The sequence below is a fragment of the Protopterus annectens genome, chromosome 2.part1 (genome assembly GCF_019279795.1).
Source record: "Protopterus annectens isolate FY-2018-M chromosome 2.part1, PAN1.0, whole genome shotgun sequence".
NCBI classification, from domain to species: Eukaryota; Metazoa; Chordata; order Ceratodontiformes; family Protopteridae; genus Protopterus; species Protopterus annectens.
The window spans coordinates 1772693486-1772720045 of NC_056729.1; the positions used below are offsets into that span (position 1 = coordinate 1772693486).

Consider the following 26560-nt stretch of genomic DNA (forward strand, 5'->3'; position numbering starts at 1 on the left):
ATGCTCCTTTGACCACCATAAGTCTGTCACATAATCATAGGATCACAGGAAGTTACCAGGCTATAGCCAAGAATTTAGCCCATGTTCCAACAAGTCAGCACTCAATGCCACTGTCCAGCAGGGACACAGGTGGAATCCCAGGGTGTACTTTCTGTTTCCCATCCAGTTATCCAAGTTGCGCTTTAAAAGGGATAATGAGGTGCTCTGCTTGACATGGAGAGGGAGTCTATTTCACAGATGGGGGAGTATCTGGGACACAAATCTATCCCACCAACAAGTCCTATTGATGTCACAGACCATGTTGAAGTCATGCATGCTGGTTACTCGAGTGGAGCTTGACATGTGGATATGCAGCAGTCCTACAAGGCGGGGTCTCAGATTGCTTTGTATGCCAAACAGAGGTCACCTCTGAGGAATATGTATGAGGCTGAGTAGAGGGACAGGGCCTTTAGCCTATCTGTGCAGGGTAGATGTTTGAGGCCTTGGATTCTCCTGATGAGGAACCTCTGTGGTCTCTCCAACTGTTCCATGTGCTTTGTGAGGTACATGCCAAATGGGGAACTGTACCCAATAATGGGCCTTATAAGGGATGACTACAGGGATGTTATGTCCACCTTGTCCCTGGATGTGATACCCTTACAATGAGGTCATGGTTAAAAATCCTTCTGCATTGCACAACATATTCTTTGTGGTATGTCCTCTAAAGCCAAAGAATTTAGAGTCACTCTTTGTTTATCCCTTATCAAGTACATCCGTGAATATAATGCAACCTTTAGCGTACATCTCACTAAGCACCAAAACCAGCTGGAGAGACCACAGTGTTTCCTCACCAAGAAGATTTTAGGTCCCAATACCCACAGCTACTCTGATAGACCAAACTGCCTATCTCCTGACTCAGTGTCATACAGACTCCTGGGGGGCGATCTCTGTTTAAACTTCTCTGCTATGATTGTTCTAATATTCTTTGAACTCTCTCAAGTAAACAGGACAGACCAGTGGTAAAGCAAGAACGCACTCCAGAAAACTAAATGTGTATTACCACAGGATACCACTAGATGGCGAGACTGATACCGAACCCAATGAATCTACCATTTCTAGAATGGACTGACCTTATCTATAAAACAACATACTTCCCTGCCTGTTTTTAAAAACAGTTTGGACGATTGGTTGGTTGAATGTAAATTTTCACTGAGGATATGTGGAGAATGCTTACTGAATGGGGGTGACTGTAAACAAAGAGTTTAAGAGAGCATTTGCAGTAGCAATGAACAAGGTATCAGAGGCACTCTACCAGCTTCTGGAAAGTGACCCAGTAAATGACACAAAGAAATGGTAGTAGATTGCAAGGCAAAGACAGAAAGATAAAGATAGTCCGACACACTTCATAAGGAATGCCAGAAATAACGTGTTCGCCAGCCAACAGGACATCAAGGCAGATGGAAGGAGTACTTGAAGCTTCTGAATGAAGAAAACCCCACAGAAGCTGTACTGCCCCAGACACAGCCCATTGTGAGAGAAGAGGAGGAGTCCACCACTGAAGAAGTAAGAACATTTTTAAGGAAAATGAAGTCAGAGATAGAAGCAGGCTTGGAGGAGGTCACAGCAGATATGATCAAGATGTTGGGTGAGATGGAAAAAAATGGCTCCTGACGGTACTCACAGTAGTGTGGATGGAAAGACGTATCCTGTATGACTGGGAATAAGCATTCTAGTACAAGTGTACAAGAACAAATGGCACATTCACAACTGTGGGCAGTACACAGGTACCAAACTCCTTTCACATTACACAAAAGGGCTGGAAAGGGTGACAGGTAAACAAATATGTAAACTGCAGAAAGAAATATGAGAGATGATTAGTTTAGACTCAAATCAAGATGCAGCACAACTGACTCAATATTTACATCTGACAGGTAGTGGAGAAAAAATAGAGGGCATTCCTAGACTTAGAAAAAACATATGGCAAGGTTCCAAGACAGTTAATCTGGGCAGTCCTGCATTGGTTCAAAGTCCCAGAAACATTAGCAGAATTAGTGCAGGCTAAGTACAAGGACACAGTGATACAATCACAAACAATATTCAGACTTACAGGGGTTTCCCCAGTGGGAATGGGTGTGCATTACGATTCAGCTCTGAGCCAACTGCTGTTCATACTGGTGATGGACTACTTTAGCAAACAGGTCGGAAGGGACAGATCAACAAAACTTATGTCTGCAGATGATGTTACATTAACAAGAGACTGAGCTAGAACTTCAACAAATGACAGGGGAATGGAACGCAAAACTGAAGGCACATGGGATGAAACTGAGTACAAATAAGACAGTTGTAATGGCAGCAAATGGGGGGAATTAGAAGTTAAAAACTTAGAAGGAAAAATAGTGGAACAGGCTAACAGCTTCAAGTATCTGGGAGGGTTGGTTAACAAGAAGGGGAGTTTGAATGAGGAAGTCAAAGCTAGAATCAGAGGAGCTGTAGCCAACTGGCACAGACTGCCAGGTGTAATGTATGCCAAAGAAGCTGATAAGCAAGGTATACAAAACAGTGGTGTGACCAGTACTACTGCATGCTACAGAAACCTGGACAGTGAAGGCAGAGCAGTTGAAGAAGCTCAAAGGGATGGCGATGAAATGCCTGAGATAGGCAGTAGGATGCACACTGTGGGAGGGATGAAGAAATAAGGACATCACAGAAAAGCCAAAGTAGCTCCAGTTGCAGAGAAGGTAAAAGAGAACAGATTATGGTGGTTTGGGCATTTGTGCAGGAAAGCAGAAAACAATTTGGTTAAAAGGATTAGGAGGAGGCAGGAAGAAGGCAAGAGGAAGTGAGGATGCAAAAAGATGCATGGATTGCATGATAAAAGACCAGCAATAGCCAGGCATGACTCTTGAAGAAGGTAGGAAAGTGGTACTGAATCAAAAGAGGTGGCAACAGTTCATATATCACCCTGAACCATGCAGAAACACGGAGAAAAAGGGGGTGCTAATGGTGAGGAGGATGATGATGATAATTGTCAGTTTCCTAGTGGTACTGAGTCATATGGCTGAGCTTCTAGATTGTTTCCTTGGCCATTAGCTTATTTGGGACCTTACTGCAGATGTGGTCATCTTTAGTGCAGTCTACTTCCAGCCCCATCTATCATCCGTTCAAAAGAGTGGAATGGATACATTGTTAGTTGACCTACAGAGTCCTTAACTTTTCTCCTGAGGCAGAGTATAAGGAAATCCTTTTAAGACAGTGACTCACTATCCTAGATTTATGATCTGGAGGTATATCACAGAAACATTTCAGTATGCACTGTATCTTTTGCACTGTCTAAGATGCAGAAGAAGAGGCTATACAATGTTTTGTTAAAAAAGAACATCCTTTAGATGAAAGTAATTCCCTTTCTACTCAATGTGGAAAAAGCATCCTATCTGACTCTTTCCACACAGTTACTAGTACATCCACCAACGCAGATAGTATCAACACGATCCCCCTGTCTGCAGTTCCAGATAATCTAGAAATTCTAGAAGCCTAGTCTGTGTTTTATCTTGTATGGCATCCAGGAAGGTGATCAAGTGATGCTTAGTTGTCAAAGTAAAGATCCCTAGGACCCTAGAAATATGCCCTGACACTGTGTACTCCAAAGAAAATGTTGAAGCCTTGGAAGAGACATCTGTCAGGTTTTTTATTTATATTCACCCCAATGTAGTTCCAAGGGAAAAGACTGACCTCCCTTCTTAATATTCAACCAAAGATGGTCAGAGTCTGAAAATGGTTCATAGTGATTAGTGTTCCAATTTGGCAAAGGCTTGTTAAGGCCTTAGGGCTATTAGCCTATGTTTATTATAGGTTCATAGGAACTTACTAGGCTATTGGCTCTGAGGCCCTTACAAGCCTAGCCAAGAATTTAGCCCATGTTCTGATGCCCCTGTCCACCATGGACATAGTGGAATCCTATCTTGTGACAAGAACCATTAAATTATGCCATGTGTGCCTGTAAGCTGTTGGGGTGGTCTACATTTGGGAAAGAATTCACATCCTTCTAATTTTCCAATGACTATTTAATTCTAACACAGACCACAGCTGGGGATGCTCGTAGACCTGGACCTTTGTTATCCCGGTTTGCAGAGAATCTGGGCTTCATTTCAGCCTTGAGTACATGGACATCCTACCCATGATTAAGATAACTAGAAGACTAGTACTTTCTGACATATTTCATTAAAAACCATGTGAAATTGGGACACCCACAGATATTTAGGGATAAGATTGACTCCACACCATTTCTGAATTATTAACATAAACCTCAAGGAAGTGGGGGTTCACATTCTACATATGGCAGAAATTAAAAATATATTCAGTGACTGTAAACAATGAAACAGTTACGTAAAATTGTTTTACTTAATTTGATGACTGATTATAAGGTTAAAGAATTTATGTAAGGATTATTTGAAATTAAATCTACTGTGGTTCAAATTATTATAGGTACAACCATTAATGTTTACGACATCATTTTATTTGGATTTGACTAAATATCTCTAAAATGTCTCCTACGTGGAGAATATCAGTGGTCAAAATGTTTGTGGCACCCCAAATTCCCTCCCTCTTTACAAACATACATGTCCCTAGCAGTAATAATAGTTCACAATCATCAGCTGACTGGCCTTTCCCTTTGTATGGACAAAGAAATGATACAGAAACCTGGTATGCCTGGACCAAAGCATACATAGCCAGGCAAAATGAACTTTAACATTCTCATTGTCCCAGCTGTTTACATAACATATGAAGATACCGCCCTTATGGATTGGAATAAATGGACAGGTACTAAAATGCCAAATACCATGTGCAATCAGAGCAATTGACAGAATAACATGCGCTAAAGTACACATGCCAACAAACACACATGCGTGTGTGAGCACATACACACACACACACAGATATCCAGATTTGCCAAGACTGTACAAGGCAGTTGATGAAGTATAGGGTTCAGTTGTTCCCTTATAGAGATTTTCTGACATAAAGATAGAGGATTCAAAAGGCTGGCTGAGAGCATGTGGTGGGTCTACTTTATTGTCATGAAAGCCGAATCGGTAGAATACAATTACCGCAACAAATAACAAGTGAAACGCGAGTACGTCAAATGCACTAAACCGCGAAAGTGGAAATATCGAATTCGCATAGTTGGCCCATCTACGGTAAGTGTACGCTAGTTACAGACCTGAGGGTTAGGGTGCGGGTTAAGGTAAATGCATAGATAGGTAATGTATGTAAGGTTTAGTGTAGGGTTTTGTTAAGTGTATATGTGTGGAACATTTAGTTTGTTTGGGTATAGCTCAGTAGGGTAAGTGTGTGGTAGTTAAGGACCTTAGGGTTAGGGCGGGGTTAAGGATAGTGCATAGATTGTTGTGTATGTAGGGTTAGCGGTAGGGTTTTGGTGCTTTACTTTAGGGTTAGATGTAAGGTTTTGGTTAGTGTGTGTATGTGTTGTTTTTCACTGTGTTTCGGTAGGTAGTATGCTGCAGGCGGTGAGGTTGGCCAACTATGAGAGAGTGAGATTTTGAATTTGGCGGTTTAGTGCGTTCGACGTATTCGCGTTTCACTCATTATTGTTCGCGCGAATTGTATTCGACAAATTCTGCTTTCGCGGGAATAAAGTAGACCCCATGTGGTAAATGTGTATCCGGTGCTAAGACGATCTGCTGCAGGAAGTAGAATTAACCAGGGTTCTGATCTTTCAGGATCTGTTACATAAGCATATCCTTAGAGCTAATGATCACTGCAGACATAATACTCAGAGATGCTTTTGGCAGACTGGTGTTAAGAAGAAGGATCCTTCTCCGATTTTTTCCCATTCTTAACTAGATTCTAAAATAAATTGCCCTCAGGAGCACACCTAGTAAGCATTAAAACCACTTTTTTTTTTTTTTTTTTACAAAATGTCAGCATTAAGGTATGTGACCAAAGTGGTGCTAAATGCCAATAGCATATTTTTGGGGGTTGAGGAACAACATTTGCCATCAAGCGAATTTGGGACACAACTAGTAATAAATTCTATGCAAATGCAAGATCAATCCTCTTTCTAGGGTGAAGAAAGTGGCTACATCAAAAAGTTGGAAAATGTTTTTTATAGAGCATTACTTGTGCCTGAGTCCTGGAGCACATAGGTTCATAGTTAGGTACTAGGTTATTGGCCCTAGGGCCTATATAAGCCTAGCCAAAAAATGTGCCCTGGCTTTCGCCACCCAAGAAAATTATTTTCCTTTGCCCCTGTCGAGCAGAGCCACAGAAGTGATCCCTGGGGTGAATTTCCCATTTCCCATCCAATCAGATTAATCCAATCCAATCACATTAATGTCTTATCCTACATAAACTGTGGAAGTGCTGCCCAGTGCCCCCCAGCATTCCCCAGTACTCATTTTATGTGAACACATGCCTAAACTGTGACATAAGAGGATTCATCTCTGGACCCAAGACCCCAAAAATGACTTCTTATATAAATCCTCAGGTTTTATACATAGCACGCAGTAGCTTTCCCATCTGGACATGCAGTTGGCTGCAGCAGTAAGAACTTATATTACTTCAAAGTTGAAAGAACCAAATCACATGAGAATGCAGGGAGTGGTGAAATTATTGGTGTTACATTGATTATCGGTAGCAATCTCCAAACCCGTAAACAAGCCTCAATCTGCACACAAGTCAGTCAGCATATTCCAGAATGCAGTGATGGACAGAACTTAAATCATGGTTTCCATGCTGCTTGACTGAGTAATGCTCATCATATTTTATGGTTCAACTGACTTCATCAGAGCCTTCTTGATTAGTTGTTTTTCTCCAAATGTACATGGAAGTGAAATGCTCTTTTATTTTTGTAAAGGGTCAAGTAAAATCATATATTTGTAGAAAGGTACATAATGTTTTATGAGCTCTCTTATGTGGTTTTCTTCTATGTACTATAAATTGTTTCTTAAATATTTTTGGATATTATAATGGTTCTTTCAAAAGTTTTTAAAAGAGCTTTCTGGAATGTAGTCGGCACTCATCCACAGCCACCTTACTCCAAATTGTATACATAGTTTCAAGGGGTCACCATCAATGGTAACCATCATCAATAGCCATTGAGTACATGGCTACTTGTCTAGCCCTGCCATGGTAACAAGAATGACATAAACATCATAACTGTGCCCAACAATTATTAAGGATTTAATTTGTATTGCCTCTCTTCTTGGTTAGAGTCTGAAGAGAGTTAATTTTATAAAATAATTTTAATTTATTACAAGCCCCGGTAAATATGTGTATGCACACACATATACACACAAGCACAAACACACACACACACACATGTACATAAAGACAAGGCACTGCAACACCAAATAAGCTTACTAATAAACACATAGACACAGATCACCCATGTTTCTCAGCAGCCACGTACTCAGCACTAAGTATACTGTCACTGAAAGGGTGCCCGTGTCTTGTAATAGTGGTTAGGAGAACAGTGACAATGTGAGTGTTGCATTTTGTCTCTTTCTCCCTCTTCTCCAAGTTTACATGATCTCAAATTTTGAACATATACACACACACATATATATGTTTGATGTAGCTATATATATATATATATATATATATATATATATATATATATATACACACACACATATATATATATATATATATATATATATATATATATATATATATATATATATATATATATACATACACACATATATATATATATATATACACACACACACACACACACACACACACACACACACACACACACACACACCTCCACATCAAGGGGTACAGGGTCTTGCACACTCCCACAAAACAAATTGTCTTTTGTAATATTAGAAGTGCTGTGTTTTGTGCATTCACCTTGTAATATTTTAGGCATTTTGGGATTAAATAATGATATGTCAGTTAAAGTAGAGAATGTTCATTACCCTGAAGCACTGTAACTTACCATATGATTAAATTAAAATATAGGGTGCAGACCCCTTGCACAGGGCACCACAGGAAATCTGCCCTCTAAAGAAAAATATAGGGAAATACAGTTTGTTTCAAATTATACTTATTTCTTGTAACGTCTGACCATTTGCAACATAGTCAAGTGATAAAGTTCAGAAAATTCTTTCTAAGACTATTTTTTCATTTGAGTTATTTCTATTTGAACAGAATATAAGAAATCTTTCAAAAGGTTGAACACTAAATTTATTATTCTGAAATATTTATTCAGTATATTGAGATACTCAAATTATGAACAGCACACTTCTTCCACTCCAAGTTGTTATTCCTACTATGTTGCATCTAAATTATGAAATCTTTAACTTGTGTTTTTACAGCAGAATTTATAAAAAGCCTCGCTTACATTCTTTTCTTCATTTCCAATGATAAATACTCCTGGAGCACTACAATATGATGTCATTAATAAGACAAATACACATCTACAACTCGGTATATTTCTACAACATGTCTGGGGTTTGGTTACTACTACCACTGCTACCACCTGTGTCTCGTTCCTCGACATGAGTCTGACTCTTTGTTGTGCATTATTCCTCATCTACATACAGCAGTGACTGGAAAAGATGGAGGAGATGAAAAAATGTTGTAGTCTACATAACCAGTCTTCCAAAGTATGCTAATCAAAATTATACCGATCACATTTTTTTAAAAAACGTTATCTTTAGTCAGTTTTGAAAACTTAATAATACATGATAAGAGTCATAGCTTTAATTTGGACTCTTTTTATCCCATACCCATAATCATTGATATATGCAAAAGAATTTCAGTTGTGTTTAGCTCATTTTGATTGATTATACCAGTAAATGACTCAGACTTTTTACACATTTACAGAATTATCATTTATACACAGTAAGCATATAAATACAACACCATTCCCAAGGAAAACATTTCAATAAATAAAAACAAAGATACAGTGTATATGAAACTAACAAAATAATGTAGGATACAGTGCCCAGTAAATATATGGCAATATGTTTCATACTCTGGTAGTCTCACTGTTGTAAATATTAACAAATAATGTTATCCAGGTTATTACAGAGCTTTATAATACTTGGCACAAGTGGCAGGGATTACTTGGAAAAATTATGAAAGTTAAATTTTCTCTGGTGAATACACAAACGTTGTCTACAGAGATTTATGTTTTTACAGTTAAAGAGGCAGTGTTTCACATAAGACAACTTGTCACAATCAGAGAGTTTTCAACAGACTTTAGTACATTCCTACATGTTCTCCACATAAAATGCGGTAAAATTATTATTAAAAGTCCGTCTGCATTACAAATATATGTATAGTGTCAGACATCTTGCCTTTCTTGTGCCTATACAAAACTTTGTTTCGTATTCTTTTTTTTAAAGAAGATATAACTTCATAAATAAATAAATTAAAAATAAATCTGTCTCTTTCCTTTACTTCTATGTGTTCTAGACATCTCCTAAAGTGCTGAGTAAGTACACAAAGTTATCAGTCTAAACTTTGGACTGTATGCCTTAGCAAAAAAACAAACATTGATGGAACAGACAAGAAATGACAGTATCTAAGACTTAAACTAGGCTCACTGTCATGTTTAACTAAGTGTGCCATAAAAAAAACAGAATGCAGGAAATCAAAAATGAATCAGTTATTCCTTTTAAAACCTGGCCAAATTCTAGATACTAGAATGTATATAAACATAAATATTATACAATGAGTGACATACAGTAATTTTTGAATTGTAATGCAATATTTCCTTTTTTTTTGTTTTTCATGTATCAAGATATCGGTCCACCGCAAAACACATATGGCCAAGAATTTCAGAACATGTATAGTATTACCTTTTCACCCAATCAAAAATAGTATTGTGTTTTCTACTGCAGCGAATCTGGAGGCAAACAGCAGGCAACCAGGTGATTTTCTTTCAGAATATACCACCTTACTTCAGTCATTAAATATCCTTTCATAAGAACATGAGGCATTGTGATTTTTTTAAAGGTTAGTATAGCCCAGACTACAGAAACATAAGTAAATAATTTTCTGGTTTGACAGACATAAAACACTTAATCAAAGCATAGCAGTGGTAAAAGTGGCAGCTAATCTAAGGTAAAAAATAATATACTTCAATAAATTTACTCTTCACAGTTATATCCTGGAAGTGCATCCCATGTTTGGCGAACAAATCCTACAGTACAACCATAATAGCAGTGTGATGAAATGTTCAGCACAATCAACACATAATTGTTTTAGCTTTGTGGGAATGCAGTTTGCACTAGTAATGAGACACAGAAAGGTAAAGACAATACCAGTGGGTAAATGAAGACCATGAGACTCAAACCTGGGACTAGAGAGTGGGTAGATCTATCAGCATGTAGTCTTAAACCTTTGTGCCAAACTGCTGTTCAGAAATCTATAAATAAACAGTGACACCTGACACATACTCTGTGACAAACTAAGCAAAGAAATGGCTCCAAGTTTAGGATTTAATCAGACAGTTTCTAGTGACAGGACTGATATGTCATTTAACACACATATGGACAAACAAAGACACAGACAGACACATGCACACATATCTGTTATTCAGTGCCATATTGTCTACACCAATTACACTCTCTCAGGTGTCAGGTGTAATGAAAGGCTTAGAAATCTTGAAGAAATAAGATCATTTAAAGAAAAGTTAAGATGACCTAGGCTTGCTCCAATGACAATGTACCATGAAAGCAATGGAAGCTGATCAGATGCTCCGACATAGTGATGCCACAGTGTCACTTTATGCCTGGGTTATGCTTGTGTAACTCACATCAGCTTTCTGCTGTTGAGCCACAAGGCCCACATAACCAGCTACCCAGGCAATAGCCTACACATTATGGGAAATTCATTACATTCTTCTGAATTTAAACACAATCCAGCTGCAAGAAGCTCAGAATGCCAAAGTTCAGTCTCTAGACTAGATGTGTTTTAGACAAGACTGCTGTGAGTCAGTATTTAAAAGAAGCAGAACATGCTATACCTTTGTGCTAAAGATCAGCAACAGTGGAACGTAAAATGTAAAACTATATAGCCCAGAAAATAAGTAAAATTATAATATATGAAACTAAAAGGGAAACCCTTTAAAAGTAGAGGCATCATTTGTGAGCCAAGCATTTAAGGATGGGATGGGCAAAATGATTATTGCGTTTACCTTACAGACACAAGGCACAGAATTTGATTCTTACCCTCAGGATGCATGTCTAGGCTTAAAAAGACCTTTGGAGTCATTAGCCTAGAAATCACATATGAACTATGAACCTATGTGGGAATATGAATGTCCATGTAATAGATAGGTTCATAGATTAGCACTAGGCTAACTGCTCTTGTGGGCCATTTTAAGCCTAGCAAATTATGCTATGTGAGAATCAAACCTGCACCTTTTGTCTGCAAGGTAAAAACCTTAACCATTATGCTAACCCCCCCTTATGTTATCAATTTAAATGAATTAGCCTTCTAGATTCAAAAGTAGGAGCTGAAATCATACTTGTAAGCATTACGAAAAACCTGTTCAGGATGATGAAATCAAAGTCTTGTCAATGTAACAGAGATATGACTTCTTCAAACAGTGGAGAAGAAATAGATAACCTAAGCAGAACCCTCCTGTGTTTTGGCTGTGGGCCACTTCACAGATGGCTAAATGGCTCTTCCTGTAGTGATGTAACTTCCTCATTATGGAAGTGGAGATGGCAGGAGATGGAGGCAACGAGGCAATTGGTGATGGGATGTGAACTCCCCTATATTTTCTTATACTAGTAGGTTCTTAATCCATGTATCCAACTCATTCACCATGGTCCATACCATGCTCAGGAATGACCGCCTTCCTCTGTCCAGTCCACATGAATTCTCCTAAATACAGTCCAGCTAACTAGCAAATTGCCTGATGGGTGTTGGGTGAAGAAGTATGTCAGTAGTACATGTCAGCCTGTCTTAGGGCTGGCCAATTCCTGGTTTGCTATAGATTTTGCTGCTGCCAAATTTGTATCAATTCACTACACAAGTGGCAGAATCACAGCAAGCTATAGCTATAGAATGGAGACAGAATGATAGAGAAATAAGAATGATGCAGAAACTCTCACTTGAAATGACATCTGGAAAACAATGAGGTGATGTGCTTAACAAAGGAAGTTCATTTATCGCTGAAGTATACTGCAAATAGAAACAGTTTACCAAATGACGAGTCAAGTAGAACAAACATTTTGAAGGTGTCAGATAAGCAATATAACATTTCTATAGAATCTAATCCAATGTCAAGCTACCGCAAAAGCCTAGGTACACTTTAAAGTCTCAAGACATTCTAACCTTCACTATGGTGATGTTAAACAGGTGTTTTCTAGGGGTCTATATCACTTCGTCAAAGAGTCTATTTATTGAATCCTTATTCATCAGACTCAGTTTAGGGGAAAGCTCACTTTAACAAAAAATAATTTCAGAACATTTTCTCACAAGGAAAGAAACTAGTGGGCCAGCAAGCAACTGTACCAAACACTACAAAATTTTATACTCAGCAAAGGGGGGGGGGGGTTATCCCCCATACTCCCTAACTAAATATACCAACTCCGAGATCACACTACAGTGAGGAAAAGGGCAAATTCCTGAAGATGGCCAACTCCTTCCTTTCCCTGTGAGAAAATTTGCCGACATGATCATTCGTTGAATTGAGCTTTCAATAAAGTGAGTTCAATGAATAGAGATTCGATAAATAGACTGTTTGCTGAAGTGATACAGACCCATTTTTTAAACAGGCTGCTATGGTTAACAATGGCTTAACACACTGTCATTGTATGTCACCTTCCCACCAAAATGTATATCTTATATGCACTAAAATCCTTCTTCACACTGAATTTTCTGTTAAATATTGTATTGGAAGCCATTTGCCAGAATTCCTTGCACTGCCTGCCTGAGCAGAGATAATATCTAACAAACATTTTGTTTTATGGGTAAGTTATATTAAGATTTCACTAATTATTCCCATTATTTTAGGATGCTTTTATATAGTGATATTGTGCAGTTGTGATATCAAACACTCAATCGACTAACATGGAAATGTAAGACTAGGCTTCTTAAGATCCTCACAGATCAACAGCCTCTTAAGGACCTAGAAATATGAACCTTGAATGGAAGAAATGATAAAGATAAGCCTCTGAATTTGTAACACCATACGTCAGTGAGCAAAGAAAGATGCAAACAACCATTATAATTAGACCCCAAGGCAAATTGATGTTGCTTACACACAGTAACTTCTTTGGGTATGGCTGGTAGAGACATTTCAGTTCAGGACCCATGGCACCATTTGTACATATCTGTATTTACACCTGTTCAATTCCTTCTGCAAACAAATCAATCAGCTACAGATTCAGAGGGCATCATATCCAAAGCTTTTGTTCCACATGAATGCTTTTGCTCCTACATTGGCAGAAACTGTGTTTCATCTAGTTGCTCTGTGACTCTTTGGATTGTCATCCTCTGTGGATCTGCATAGCTAGTTCTTTCTCAGCTCCTTCAGTTTGTGTTTCTTCACAGAGTTCTGTAAAATGAACAAAATTAATAAAGTAAGAAAGCTTGAGCTGCCATAGACTAGTCTCATACATTTATCGACAGATCATTAGACATACTGTGCAACTACTTAAGCTGCAGAAATTAAGTGTCACAGGTAAAATACCATTGTGTGAGACATTCATTTCACTAGTTTTATCATCAGAAACTTGAAGTTCTACATTGACTATACAGTTGCATACCTAAGGTATCATCTCAGTTCCTTGTGCATCCTTGGGCCTGCTTGACAGGGAAGAAAATGTTTTAGAGTTCTATGCTAAGACCTCTTCTTTTCTCACGTGCCTGTATTATCCAAAAACTTAATTAAAGGGGGCAAAACTGAAGATTTTTTTCAAGAAAATTATGAACCCAGTTTGGCTTTCTTAAAGGAAGGTCATGCCTACTAAACTTGGTGGATTTCTTTGAGAAGAAGGCAATAGATGAGGGGAATATGGTGCATGCCACCTACCTGGCCTTGGCTATGGTGTTCAATACAATACCCCACTTGGGTATAGTTGACAAACTCACCAAACTGGGCATAACTCCCTACATTACTCATAAGACTGCCAGCTGATTCACTGACAGGACTCAGGAAGTCAGGATTGATGATAGCCCCACTACTGATAGGCTGGTCACAAGCGTGGTACGTCAAGGTTCCAGGTCAGGACTGATGACAGCCCCACTACTGATAGGCTGGTCACAAGCGTGGTACTTCAAGGTTCCAGGTCAGGATTGATGATAGCCCCACTACTGATAGGCTGGTCACAAGCATGGTACGTCAAGGTTCCAGACTGGCACTGCTCCTATTTGGCATCTACTTCACAGAGGTAAAGACAAATGTCAAGGGCCTTTGGCTGACCAAGTTCACAGATTACTGTAAATTGGGAGCTATCATAGATTCCTCCTATGACACAAACATCTTACAAGAGGGTCTGACACACATAAATCACTGATACCAAAGTCACAGATTAAAACTCAATGCCAAAAAATGCATTATAGTGCCTTTTGGGAAAACTGCCACTCAGGCTAATTACTCCATCAATAAGACAACCCTAAGAGTTGATTTGATAGTCTGGGATCTGGGAACATATGCTGACAGTAATCTGACCTTTGACCAACATGTGGCTAAAGTAGAAAGAAAATCATTCTGTGTCACCCCAGTTTATAAGTAAAGGCATAGCATCTGGGTCCAGGGAAGTCACAGTGCCACTTCATCTGCCTTTCATCACTCCCAACATTATGTATAATGCCCTCTTCATCAAGTAACTGACTGGACACATGCAACAGTTGGAATGCCCACAAAGGTTCCTTATCAGGAGAATCCAGTGTATAAATACATTCAATCTCTTTAAAGCCCTATCTTTATACTTGATCTCCTACAGGTTACTGAGAAGTAATCTATACCTAGCATACAAGGCTTCCTCAGGTCCAGCTCTGATGGACTGTTGGCACATCTGCAAAATTAATAGCATCAGAGCCAAAGATTTAATTTTTTCTTGTGGCATAAACAAGACATGTTGGTGAGACAGATACGTGCCTTAAAGGATTCCCCATGTGCTGGAACAGGCTCCCCATCCATCCATGTGAAGCAGAGTCCATCCCAACTCTGTTTAAGGCTAACCTTGACCAACGGATGGGAAATTGGAAATTCACTCCCCGGTCTGGATCCCATGTCTCTGTTAGACAGAGGGAGACAGTAATGCTAGGCTAACATAACATCCCCACAAATAACCTCTAGAAACTTACCCCTCCTAATAAATGCTGGTGATACATAGGAACACAGTTTGGTTGGACTCCATGGATAGTACATACATATGAACATATGAACCAATAATAGGCAAGCTTTACCAGATTTTTATTAACCACATCATGATTTTAAGATTAATACATGCAATAATCTTGGTCAAATGTTTAGAAGTGATATTATGCCTACAAAATAAACTAACATCTCATGCACATACTCAAGGATCTCACCATAATACACCTGTCCGCTGCACCGGTTTATTTAATTTCACTAGATCTTTTGAATCACCCTTTGTCTTGTGATGCCATCACCTACTTTTTTTCTCTCAGAATACTTTGTGTTCCAGTTTATTGTTGTCTCTAGCAGTTTCCAATGCATGGGCCACCATTTCTTGTCCCTAGTTCCCACCTCGTCTATGTACTGTTACAGCCTGCTTCTCCTTGTGTGACCTTAAATTTTGTCTCACATGCCCCTGCCCTCAGAATACTCACCACCCACCAGCTGTACCTACTTCCAGAATATTAAGCATGTTTTCCATATCTCCAACAAATGCCCCTACCGTTCATTCCTTCTCTTCATGTTCAACACTTTGTGTCCTTTTATCCACCCTCTGTGTGTGCTCACACTTATCTGTCAAGATTTTCGGTTGACTTTAGATTTATTAATTTATGTACTTACTTGATGATTATTCGTTTATGCATTCTTCCATTAACCAAGTGGGTTGGCTAGTCCAAGCCCAGGACTCTTTTCAGATACTCCCCAGGCCACTAGACAAATGTTGTACAGAATTAAATAGAGGATCAGTTTCCCTGCCAGGATGCCACATATATTTTTCCCTCTTAACTAACACAGTACACATTCTCAATGTACATCATGGCCACAGACAACTAATTTTCAACATCTTATTCTGTTACATCTAAGCTAATAAACTCAGATTTAATATTTGATTTCAGTAACTTTACCACTAATACTTCAGTCTCCCAGCTTCTACACACACAATTAAAAATGACATTTATTTTTCTTTTGCTTTTTATCTACATCTCCTCAGTGATACTTACTAAGGTTTTCATGCTTCCTACAACTTCCACAACTCACTTTTACACGGTATTTTGTCTTGGGTAATTTGACAAAAACTGCCAACTTCTACTCTTTGCTGTTTCTTTTAAGTTTAGTGAAGTAATTATGTTTGTTCTGGACAGAGCAGGTATTTTATTTAATATTTAAGCTGATTTCCTGACATCTGTCCATTTCTGATAGCACATGCCATAGTGTCTTAATCAAATCATGTAACTCACCAAATTCACTATCTTTGCCTTGTTTTATTTATTTAGTAACATAAAAATCTAGAAAATCTATCAGACCTTAAAGTTCTTATGAAACAGAAATGGTAGATATAAATTCTTCCACAGTTTACTGTAACTTTGAAATTTATCTCATCATTTCAATAATCTCTGGCGAAACTTAGACACATTTATAAGCTTGCAGAGTATTTTTTTTTTCATCTACAACATGCAGAAATGTAGGACACTGTACAGTTTCAGGTCACTTGGATATAATGGCCAAATTCATAAAAAATTACTCTTACCGAAATTTCAGATTTGACGGCAATTCCCCTTAGAAAGAGGTTTTCATGTGGTTCTAGCTACATTATTTGTTTTAAAAAAATATTTCTGTGCAATTACTTATTACTTCTGATACCAGGTATTATTTGTTATTCACAAGTATACATGATGAGAAGAAACTGCGGTGCTGGTGCTGCGATAGCATTGTCGCCTCAGTAAGACGTTGTCCTGTTCGATTCTCAGCTAGAGCATCTTCTGTGTGGAGACATGCATGAATGGGCGTACCTTCGTTGAAGGTTGTGCCTCAGGGCCGGCAACTCGTCACATAAAAATCCACTGCCAATCATTAGCGGACCGGAGTTCACCTGTGGCGACCCCTAACCAGGAAAAGCCGAAAGACACAACAACAACATAATGAGAAGAAACACAAAACTATGAGCTTCCAGCTTTATCAGTATTTCCTATCAGGTTGTGTAACAGTTTATTATAGGAAACCAGATGACACAGTTTACATATGGGACTCTGATACACATATATTACTCATATATATTCTTTCATTTCAACCTCCAAGCAATGAAAATCACAGTGCTGGCCTTTAAAAATCATAGATGAGAGTCAGAAAGAGGAGCACGTTCTGATTTTTCACAATAGAAGGTTGTTATATACTGGAATTGATCGTTATTGTGGTAGTGAATCTTTGTTTGGTCTTACTTTAGGTATTAATAATGTATGTACCTATACTAAGGTCTGACTTTATAAGGAACACCATAAATCTTGGAGAAGTAAGAGTAAATCCCAGGGTCAAAATCCTTGCACTGTGCTTAAATCACAGCTATTGAGAGTTATGCATATATTACAGAGGTACATATGGGTGTTGAGAATGTTGTATAATAGATGAGTAGCACTTTGCAAAAGTGTACCTCCTAAAAGAGAACTTAAATGCCTGGCTAATTCAGAAAACAGACTGGGGAGCAGCCATACAAAGTAGATTCACTGTACATTTGCTGCTGAACTACTAAAATGTGACCACCAGGTGGCAGAAGTGAATTATAATGGTAAATGCTTGTACAACTAATTGAATCAAATGCTTTCCTCCGTGGTATGGTTTACTCTACTTCATGCAAAGTAACGTGATTTTATTTAGTAATGTGCATTCACCAATCAGTGGCCATTAGTATGCCCGTGCGCCTTTGTTCTTGCACAGGGTGGTAAAGACAGATATTTTAAATGGCAACTGTGAGTTGTTGTTTGTCTTTCGGCTTTTTTCCCGGTAAGGGGTCGCCACAGCGGAACTCCAATCTGCTAATGATTGGCAGTAGATTTTTTACGAAATGCCAAGGTGCCAGCTTGACGCTCAACCTTCAACAAAGGCACGCCCATTTACACACGCATGTCTTTCGAATGCTACCCAACCGCAGGGAGGACATGCAGACTTCACAGAGAAGGCTCCCAAGCCAAGCCGAGAATCGAACGGGAGAACCTCTTGCTGTGAGGTAACAATGCTACCACTGTACCACCGCAGCGAGTAAATGGTAACTGTGAGCAATAGCATAAAATTATGTTTTTTCTTCTGAATATTCTCATTTTTTTCCCCTTCAAGTTCCATTTGTTTATCTTTATGGTGCAACAGATCAGGCACTCATGATGCAATTTCCTTTTGCTTGTCTGTGTCTGTTAAATTCATGAGCATGCACATTACAACTTGGTAAAGACATCAAACAGTGAAAGAAAATAGGAATGAGTCAGTATCATTTTTGATAGACCCACAACTTGACAGTTCTTAGTTATGAGTGATTTTCTCAGCCCCTTTAGGGTTGTCATTCAAACGATACATTGTGTTGGCAAAGATCCCACTGCCACCTACTTGACTACCCACCAACCCAGCCCATTTCTGTTAGGTAACCCTAATCCCTACTGATCTGTTAGCTTATTTCTCTCACCCCCATTCAGATCCACATTTTACTTTATTTACAGATCGGATACACTTTGGTCAGACAGAGTAAAGCAGTAACTACAAGACCAGCTGTACTGCAGGGACTGTAAGATTACATGACTCTCATTAATCAGCTAACTCAGGTTTTACTGCATTGGATTTAAGTAAATAAATGTACATGATTTATCTTCTTTCCTTTCCTACTGTAATGAATAGTTTATGGTGTGTTCACTGACACTGATCTGGCCTTTCAAATTTCTAACTGGTAAATACAGCAGTTTGGAGAGCCTCACTATATATATATATATATATAAAACACAAAGATCGGTCCAGCATCTAAAGTAAAAAATCTCAGTTTGCAGTCCAAATCAAATGCAAGGGAAATACCTAATTCCTCTTCTTTATTGCAAGATAAATTTGAAAAACATGGCAATAACGCACAGCCACCACCACTTTAAATATAGCACTTTGATTCATTTGCAAATCACGTCATACATTTTCTTCAAATAACTTCACTCAAGGATGATATGGAGGGGTAAAGGTACTTTTCTTAACCCTAAATCTAGATGGTATAACATTTAATGTTCCACCCTTAGTACTAAAAAATATTTCAGGTTAAGGGTTCTGCGAAAATCTTTAATATCCATACATACATCATACTGAGACAAAACTTGCGATGGTACATAACTCAGAACGTTATTGCGTTCACTCTTTTCAGCCACAGTGAAGCTAGATGTGGTTACATTTACAACAGGGCTTTCATCAATATTATTAACATTCACATTTTGATTAAGTTCCTGAACATTTTCTCCTTTGTGATCATGTCTTCGCTTGCAATGCTTCCTGCCGCCTCTCCTAAAGGGTCAGTCTTCCCCTTAGGCCTTTTATGTATAGGGGATTCTGTCTCTATTATTTCTCCAAAGTCGTTGTCATTTCATAGGGACATTGATAACTTCAAGAATGATAATCTGCTTTCACTTGGAAGTCAACTAAACATCCGGTTAGGTTTCCTGGGACTATTAAATAATCTAACAGAGTTAAGAGAAAGAGAGGTAGATCCATTTTGAAGTCTGTTCATAGTTCCAATTTTGTGACTCAATTTAGTGCCTCGGATTTTTCCTCTAATGCACCCAGTTCTGACACTGACAATGACTGGGGAAATAATAGACATAGAATCCCTTATACATAAAAGGGCTAAGGGGAAGACTGGCTGTTTAGGAGAGGCAGCAGGAAGCATTGCAATTTGGTGTGTTCCGTGCATGGTGAGTGTTTGCATGCACCAGAAGGTTTGGTTGTGTGTGTGTGTGTATATATATATATATATATATATATATATATATATATATATATATATGTATATATTGCATGATCATGTTCCAGCCAGCTCTTATTAATTAACAGTGGCTAATATTTTTAAAGAAAAAGTGTTAGCTGAAAAGTTATCTTCTCAAAGTACTTTTTATAAAATATTCTTACATGCTTAGATGCCCCAAATTAAATATACACCATTATCTTTTTAGACAGCCAAAACTTTTGTAAAACAATTTATGTCGGCAATAAAGGGTTACCTGATGTGCTCCAGCAGTGTACTGCTAAAGCTCGTAACATGTCCAAGAACAGCCGCACTTTTCCAGTTGTTTTAATGCTCCTGTTACCATGAGTCATGCTCCCTCTCTCAGATAGATACAGAGCTTCCTGTCATCAGGCCTGTAGCCCATCAAACAGGTTTCTAGTACCAAACAGCTACATTCTGCATTACCTGTTCAACCATTTATGTAATTAACAATGTAAAGCCCTCTACCATTAAAGTGTTGTGAAGTAATGGAACATCAGTCAGAAAATTTTAAACTTACTTATCAACTGAACACATAAACTGGGTACTGCAGACCTTTTTTAGCAGTGACTTAGAGAGCAAATTGAATGACATATGCAAAATATGTTGACATTTAGAAGGACCAAGGAAAAAAAAACATAACACAGGCACAGGCAGAAAATGCAAGATCCACAGACTGTAACTAGATGCTATAGCTGAATCCCCCAGACCCTAGAACTCTGAGGTAAATAACATTAAACCACCACACTGCTCTCACTTTCAGAAATGTCAGTGTTCGATATTCACCAAATGTTTTGGTTCGGGTCTTCAAACCTGTCTTGTAATGCTTTGATTCATTTGACTTGTTTGTAAACTTCTTAAGTTATGCAGCTGATCATTTGATCCTAATGAATTACTCCTGGTTGCCCATCACCCAGTATACACCTTTCATCCCTGTCTTACTAACAGCTAGTTTTGTCCTGATGGAAAGGAAAAACCTCTTCTCTTCTCCTCTCATCACTTCTGCCATGCTGCTGCAGTTTCCTTCGGTGAAAGTTCCTGATGACCTATTAAGTGTCCACTGCAGATACATCCTCAGAAGGGGAAACCATGCAGAGGTATGTTTGAAATCTCTTGGTTTTCATCCACTAAAGTTTTCAGTATTCTCCTTAGTCTGTACATGTCTCTGCTCATCTGCCAAGAGGCCAATGTGCTGCAAATAGCACTTATTTTTAGCACCCTCTGGAGCAGTACTTGTCAGTCCCTGAGTTTCAGTGAGCTCTCAAAGAAGATGAATTCTGTTCATGGTCAGTCTGTAGAAGTGGCTGCAGATGATGCAACATTATATTCATCAGATGGCTTTTCTGAAGACAGCTGCAACACACTGACTGTTCTGTACCTTCACAGAGAGAAACAGACAGATAGGCAGACACAGTATGGGTGGCCATAATTAGCCATGGGCTGTTGGGTAGTTCCTTAATCTGGTCACAATTATAATACATCCTTAAGTACATGAAGTCACATTTGGAAGAAGAAAAAGTGAGACTCTCATAATATCAAGAAAACAACAGTCCCCTAGCATGTGAGATGAATGGCCCCAAATGACAAAACATGACCGTGCAGGTAACCCGCACCCTGATATCTAATCTTCCAAAACTGGGATATTGTCTTTTCTTAGCAAGAACCCTGACATACACTGCCTATTATAGATCACCACAATCCATTTTAGCCTCTCTTCTAGTCGTCTGTATCCCTCAGCATTTCCCAAAATACAACACTATGTCACAGAACTCCACAACTCACTATAAGACACCAACCTTTGTGAACCTTAGTACTAGTCTAAAAGTTTATTTAATCAATCATCCTATATGTGAAAGCCATACTGCCATCAGGTGCCTGCTTACAGCACAGACAAAGGCTGCCTATATTTGCCACCAGCAACCTGAGTTCATGAAAAGATACAGGCTAACTGTAGTGTTGGATGTGCAGATAGAATGAAGCGGCCAAAAGCTGGAGTTCCTACCTGAGGGAGAGTTTGCAGGCTCTCTGTACCTGCACATCCCCTTTTGTATACCAGGAGTCTCACAGGACATCCAAGGAAGTACAGGTGCGTGTTGTCAATATGCTGATGACACTTCACTAACCACTGCCATCAGCTAGGAAATATGACAAGCCATGACATGAATGATGGATCCCAGCTGCATGACATGAATGATGGATCCCAGCTCCATGACATGAATGATGGATCCCAGCTCCATGATGTGAATGATGGATCCCAGCTGCATGACATGAATGATGGATCCCAGCTCCATGAAATGAATGATGGATCCCAGTTCTGTGATGTGAATGATGGATCCCGGCTGCATGACATGAATGATGGATCCCAACTCCATGACATGAATGATTGATCCCAGCTCCATGATATGAATGATGGATCCCAGTTCTGTGACGTGAATGATGGATCCTCGCTCCATGACATGAATGATGGATCCCAGCTCCATGACATGAATGATGGATCCCAGCTCCATGATGTGAATGAAGGATCCCAGCTCCATGACATGAATGATGGATCCCAGCTCCATGATGTGAATGATGGATCCCAGCTCCATGATATAAATGATGGATCCCAGCTGCATAACATGAATGATGGATCCCAGTTCTGTGACGTGAATGATGGATCCTAGCTCCGTGATGTGAATGATGCATCCCAGCTCCATGATGTGAATGATGGATCCCAGCTCCATGACATGAATGATGGATCGCAGCTCCATGATGTGAATGACGGATCCCAGTTCTGTGACGTGAATGATGGATCCTAGCTCCATGATGTGAATGATGGATCCCAGCCCCAAGGTGTAAATGATGGATTTCAGCTCCAGGGTGTGAATGAAGGATCCACTCTTTATGATGTGAATGATGGATCCCAACTGCATGGTGTGAATGATGGATCTTAGCTCCATGATGTGAATGATGGATCCCAGCCCCAAGGTGTAAATGATGGATTTCAGCTCCAGGGTGTGAATGAAGGATCCCCTCTTTATGATGTGAATGATGGATCCCAACTGCATGGTGTGAATGATGGATCCTAGCTCCATGATGTGAATGATGGATCCCAGCTCCAAGGTGTAAATGATGGATTTCAGCTCCAGGGTGTGAATGAAGGATCCCCTCTTTATGATGTGAATGATGGATCCCAACTGCATGGTGTGAATGATGGATCCTAGCTCCATGATGTGAATGATGGATCTCATCTCCATAACGTGACTGATGGATCCTAGCTCCATGGTGTGAATGATTGATCCTGGCTCCATGATGTGAATGATGGAAGCCAGCTCCATGGCGCGAATGATGGATGCCAGATCCATGATGTGAATGATGGATCCCAGCTCCGTGACATAAATGATGGATCCCATCTCCGTGGCATGAATGATGGATCCCAGCTCCATAATGTGAATGATTCCCAGATCCATGCTAGCAATTCTACTTAGGATCCTTTGCTTACTGATCCCAAGAATGAGTTTCACTGAGGTTGGCTTCCCAAGGAGTCAGGCTATCCATCCAAAAAAAGGGTCATGGTCAAGGTATCAGGTAAGGAGTAATCGGGGTATCCAGAGTTGGGTGGGTGAGGAAGCCAGTGAGAACAGTTGGGGGCTGCACAGACTTGGGTGGGAAGAAACATAAAAAAGCAGCCTTGATATTATCTAAAGTACTAGTGAGTTTTCACAACTCTAGTTTATGCTTTCTTTTAAAATGCTTACTTTGGCTGCCTCTGATTAGAATCAGATCTCATGGTGATTGCACTGAATGCATCACTCTCTCTCTCATTCTTTCCTGTCATACTTATTTTGATTAAGCTGTTGCTTCTTATGAAATCCTGACTTGGCTAAGTCTTAAAGTGGGTATTTGTGGTGCAGCCCACCAACCTACAAAATAAAATAAATTAAACAAATAAAGCCAAAAGTGAGTTTTACACTACTCCAGTCATCATGTTATACTGAACTCTTCAGTTGAAGTTCCACTTTTCTGGTTTTCATGTCATTCTAAGCTGCTCCGATAAAGTAATATTCTGATATAAATGTTAAAATGTCACATTAGAAGACATCTTTGACTAACAGGTATACAGACATGCAGATATGTAACCAGCAGACACACACATGATCCTCACAGACTGACTCACTGAAAGATTAATTTTTTTGTTTTTTATTGAAAGAGGTTTTCTTCTTCAAGGACAAATAATATGAGTTATTAAAATATTCATGTTTCATATCTCAGTGTGTCATCTTGGACATGTTCTGTAAATATGACTTACCAGAACTATGATTCAGACTTCCTGCTTTTACCCAAGGAATAAAGTGATTGTTACTTGCACTTAGGTTACATGACAGTTTGATGCAATCTATTTTCTAGCTTTAGATACAAACAACAACTTGAACAAAGCACTTATTAATGTCAGGGTCACAGTGACTCAAAGCAATGCCATTTACTGGTATTATTATGAAATGTCATGTCAGAGTACAAAACATTTTGACTCTGATCTTGGAAATGTCAAATACTAAATATGCAAGGTGCTCTAAAATGATGCATGCTCTGTCAGCACTACCTGAAAATACCGAAATTATTATGAAGCTTCATTCATTGAATGAAATGTATGTTGAAGTGACCTGGCCTCTGACTGAATTAAACTTGAAACAGTTCACACTTTGAACTAGCTAAGACTCTCATTAGATCCTAATGTTTAACAAACACTCAACTGGAATGACAGAGAGGGAAGGCAGACTGAAGGATCGGGTTCGTGTAATATCAGTCTTAAGACTATTCATTTGCTGTTGGTATATGGTAAAAACTCAACCAACTGTCGAAAAAATACACAGACCCAAGGCAGCAGCTCGTAGAACACCTGGTGGAACACAATGTAGTAATGCCAGCAGTAAATACTTCCACCAAAAAAAACCTGACAGTCCAAGTATCAAAACATTCTCATTTTTATTCCACAGAGTTCAGCGCTTTCATTCCTAGTAGAACTTCATCAGAACTCAATTTTAAGAAACAACACATCCATATTAATTCGATCTTAAAACCAATTAAAAAACAATCACATGTCCATTCCTACCAATGGCGTCAGTTAAACTTCATTTGAAATTTAATTGCTTTAATTTTAAAACAGGAAGTAGAGATACGGTGTCATTCAGACCTGGAAAATATGTTGCATTTAACACTATTTCCCACTTTAATTCAGTCATGTCCAAACACTCATCAACCACACTCTCTTGCAAATCTTTAACAACTCTCTCCACTACTGTAAATTTAAAAGTATGGGTGGGATTTTTACTAATATGTCTGTATAGTGCATTACTCAACTTAGAATTTTTAATATCTGCACTATGCTCATACATGCGATCATGCAACTTTCTCATAGTTTTACCTCTGTAAAAACGTATACATTGGTTGCACAACGTCTAGTAAACTATGTTTTTTGTGTCACAGTTAAATCTTCCCTTTACATAATAAGTGACACTCGTCACAGTGAAATGGTCACTAGTCATAATACTTGAACATTGTGAACATGCTTCACATTTTCTAGTTCCATTGATTTGAGTATTATTGGAGCTATTGGAGTGTCTATCTAAATTCCAAATGCTGCTTTAAAGACACCCCCTTTCTATATACGAATGTTGCTTTACTACCCATAATATCTGTTAACTTACTATAAACATCTGTATCAGTTGCAAAAATATACCAGTTTTTTTCAGTTGTATTTTTGATAGCCCTACTATCCAAACTGTAGGTAGAGATAAAACTCTTGTTGTTAACCCTCTGTTCTCTATTTGTGGCCGCCAATGTTGAACCATCATTTCCCAATAGAGTGGTACAAATACACCATTTTGTCCATTTCTAACCACTTCACCCCTTAATTCTTCTAAAAATACCATTGGGTATCCTCTCTTCAAAAACATGGACATAACTCTATCACATTCAGTCATGTTTGATACCATGCGTGCCAACCTCACCAGCTGGCCCTTGACAACAGCCTTCTTTTGATGCATGGGATGCCAGCTGGTGAAGTGCAAATAGGTGTTAGAGAAAGTAGGTTTTCTATAGATATTGGACATGAACTTCCCCTCAGTTCTATCCATAGAGAATGCAATATCTAAGTAGTGAATGTGTTCACTACTAAAATGTGATGAAAAGGACAAAAACTCCACCGTATTGTCCAAATAAACAAAAAACTGCTCCAGTCTTTCAATGGTATCATTCCACAGACAGAAGATATCGTCCAAAAACTTAATATACATACCCCAACTTTGGACAAAGGGGCTCTTCAGGACATATCTGTCTTCCCATTTGGCCATAACATAATTGGCAAACATGGGGCACAAGCTGCCCCCATTGCCACCCCCGTAACTTGCCTATACAACTGGCCTTCAAAATGTATGTAGCTGTGTTTAAGGACCAATTCCATCAGGTCAACCATTACA

The 26560-nt window shown here is 38.9% G+C and overlaps 1 protein-coding gene across 2 annotated transcripts in view; it reads right to left on the reverse strand.

The window, feature by feature from the left end:
• Positions 1-7724: 7724 nt before the first annotated feature.
• LOC122794633 (RAP1 GTPase activating protein) overlaps positions 7725-26560 on the reverse strand; it is a 1835311-nt gene continuing 1816475 nt past the window's right edge. For both annotated transcript variants that reach the window (XM_044063215.1, XM_044063214.1), the window contains one exon: positions 7725-13525. The gene's annotated coding sequence lies outside the window, so the exon portion shown is untranslated. The remainder of the gene's footprint in view (positions 13526-26560) is intronic.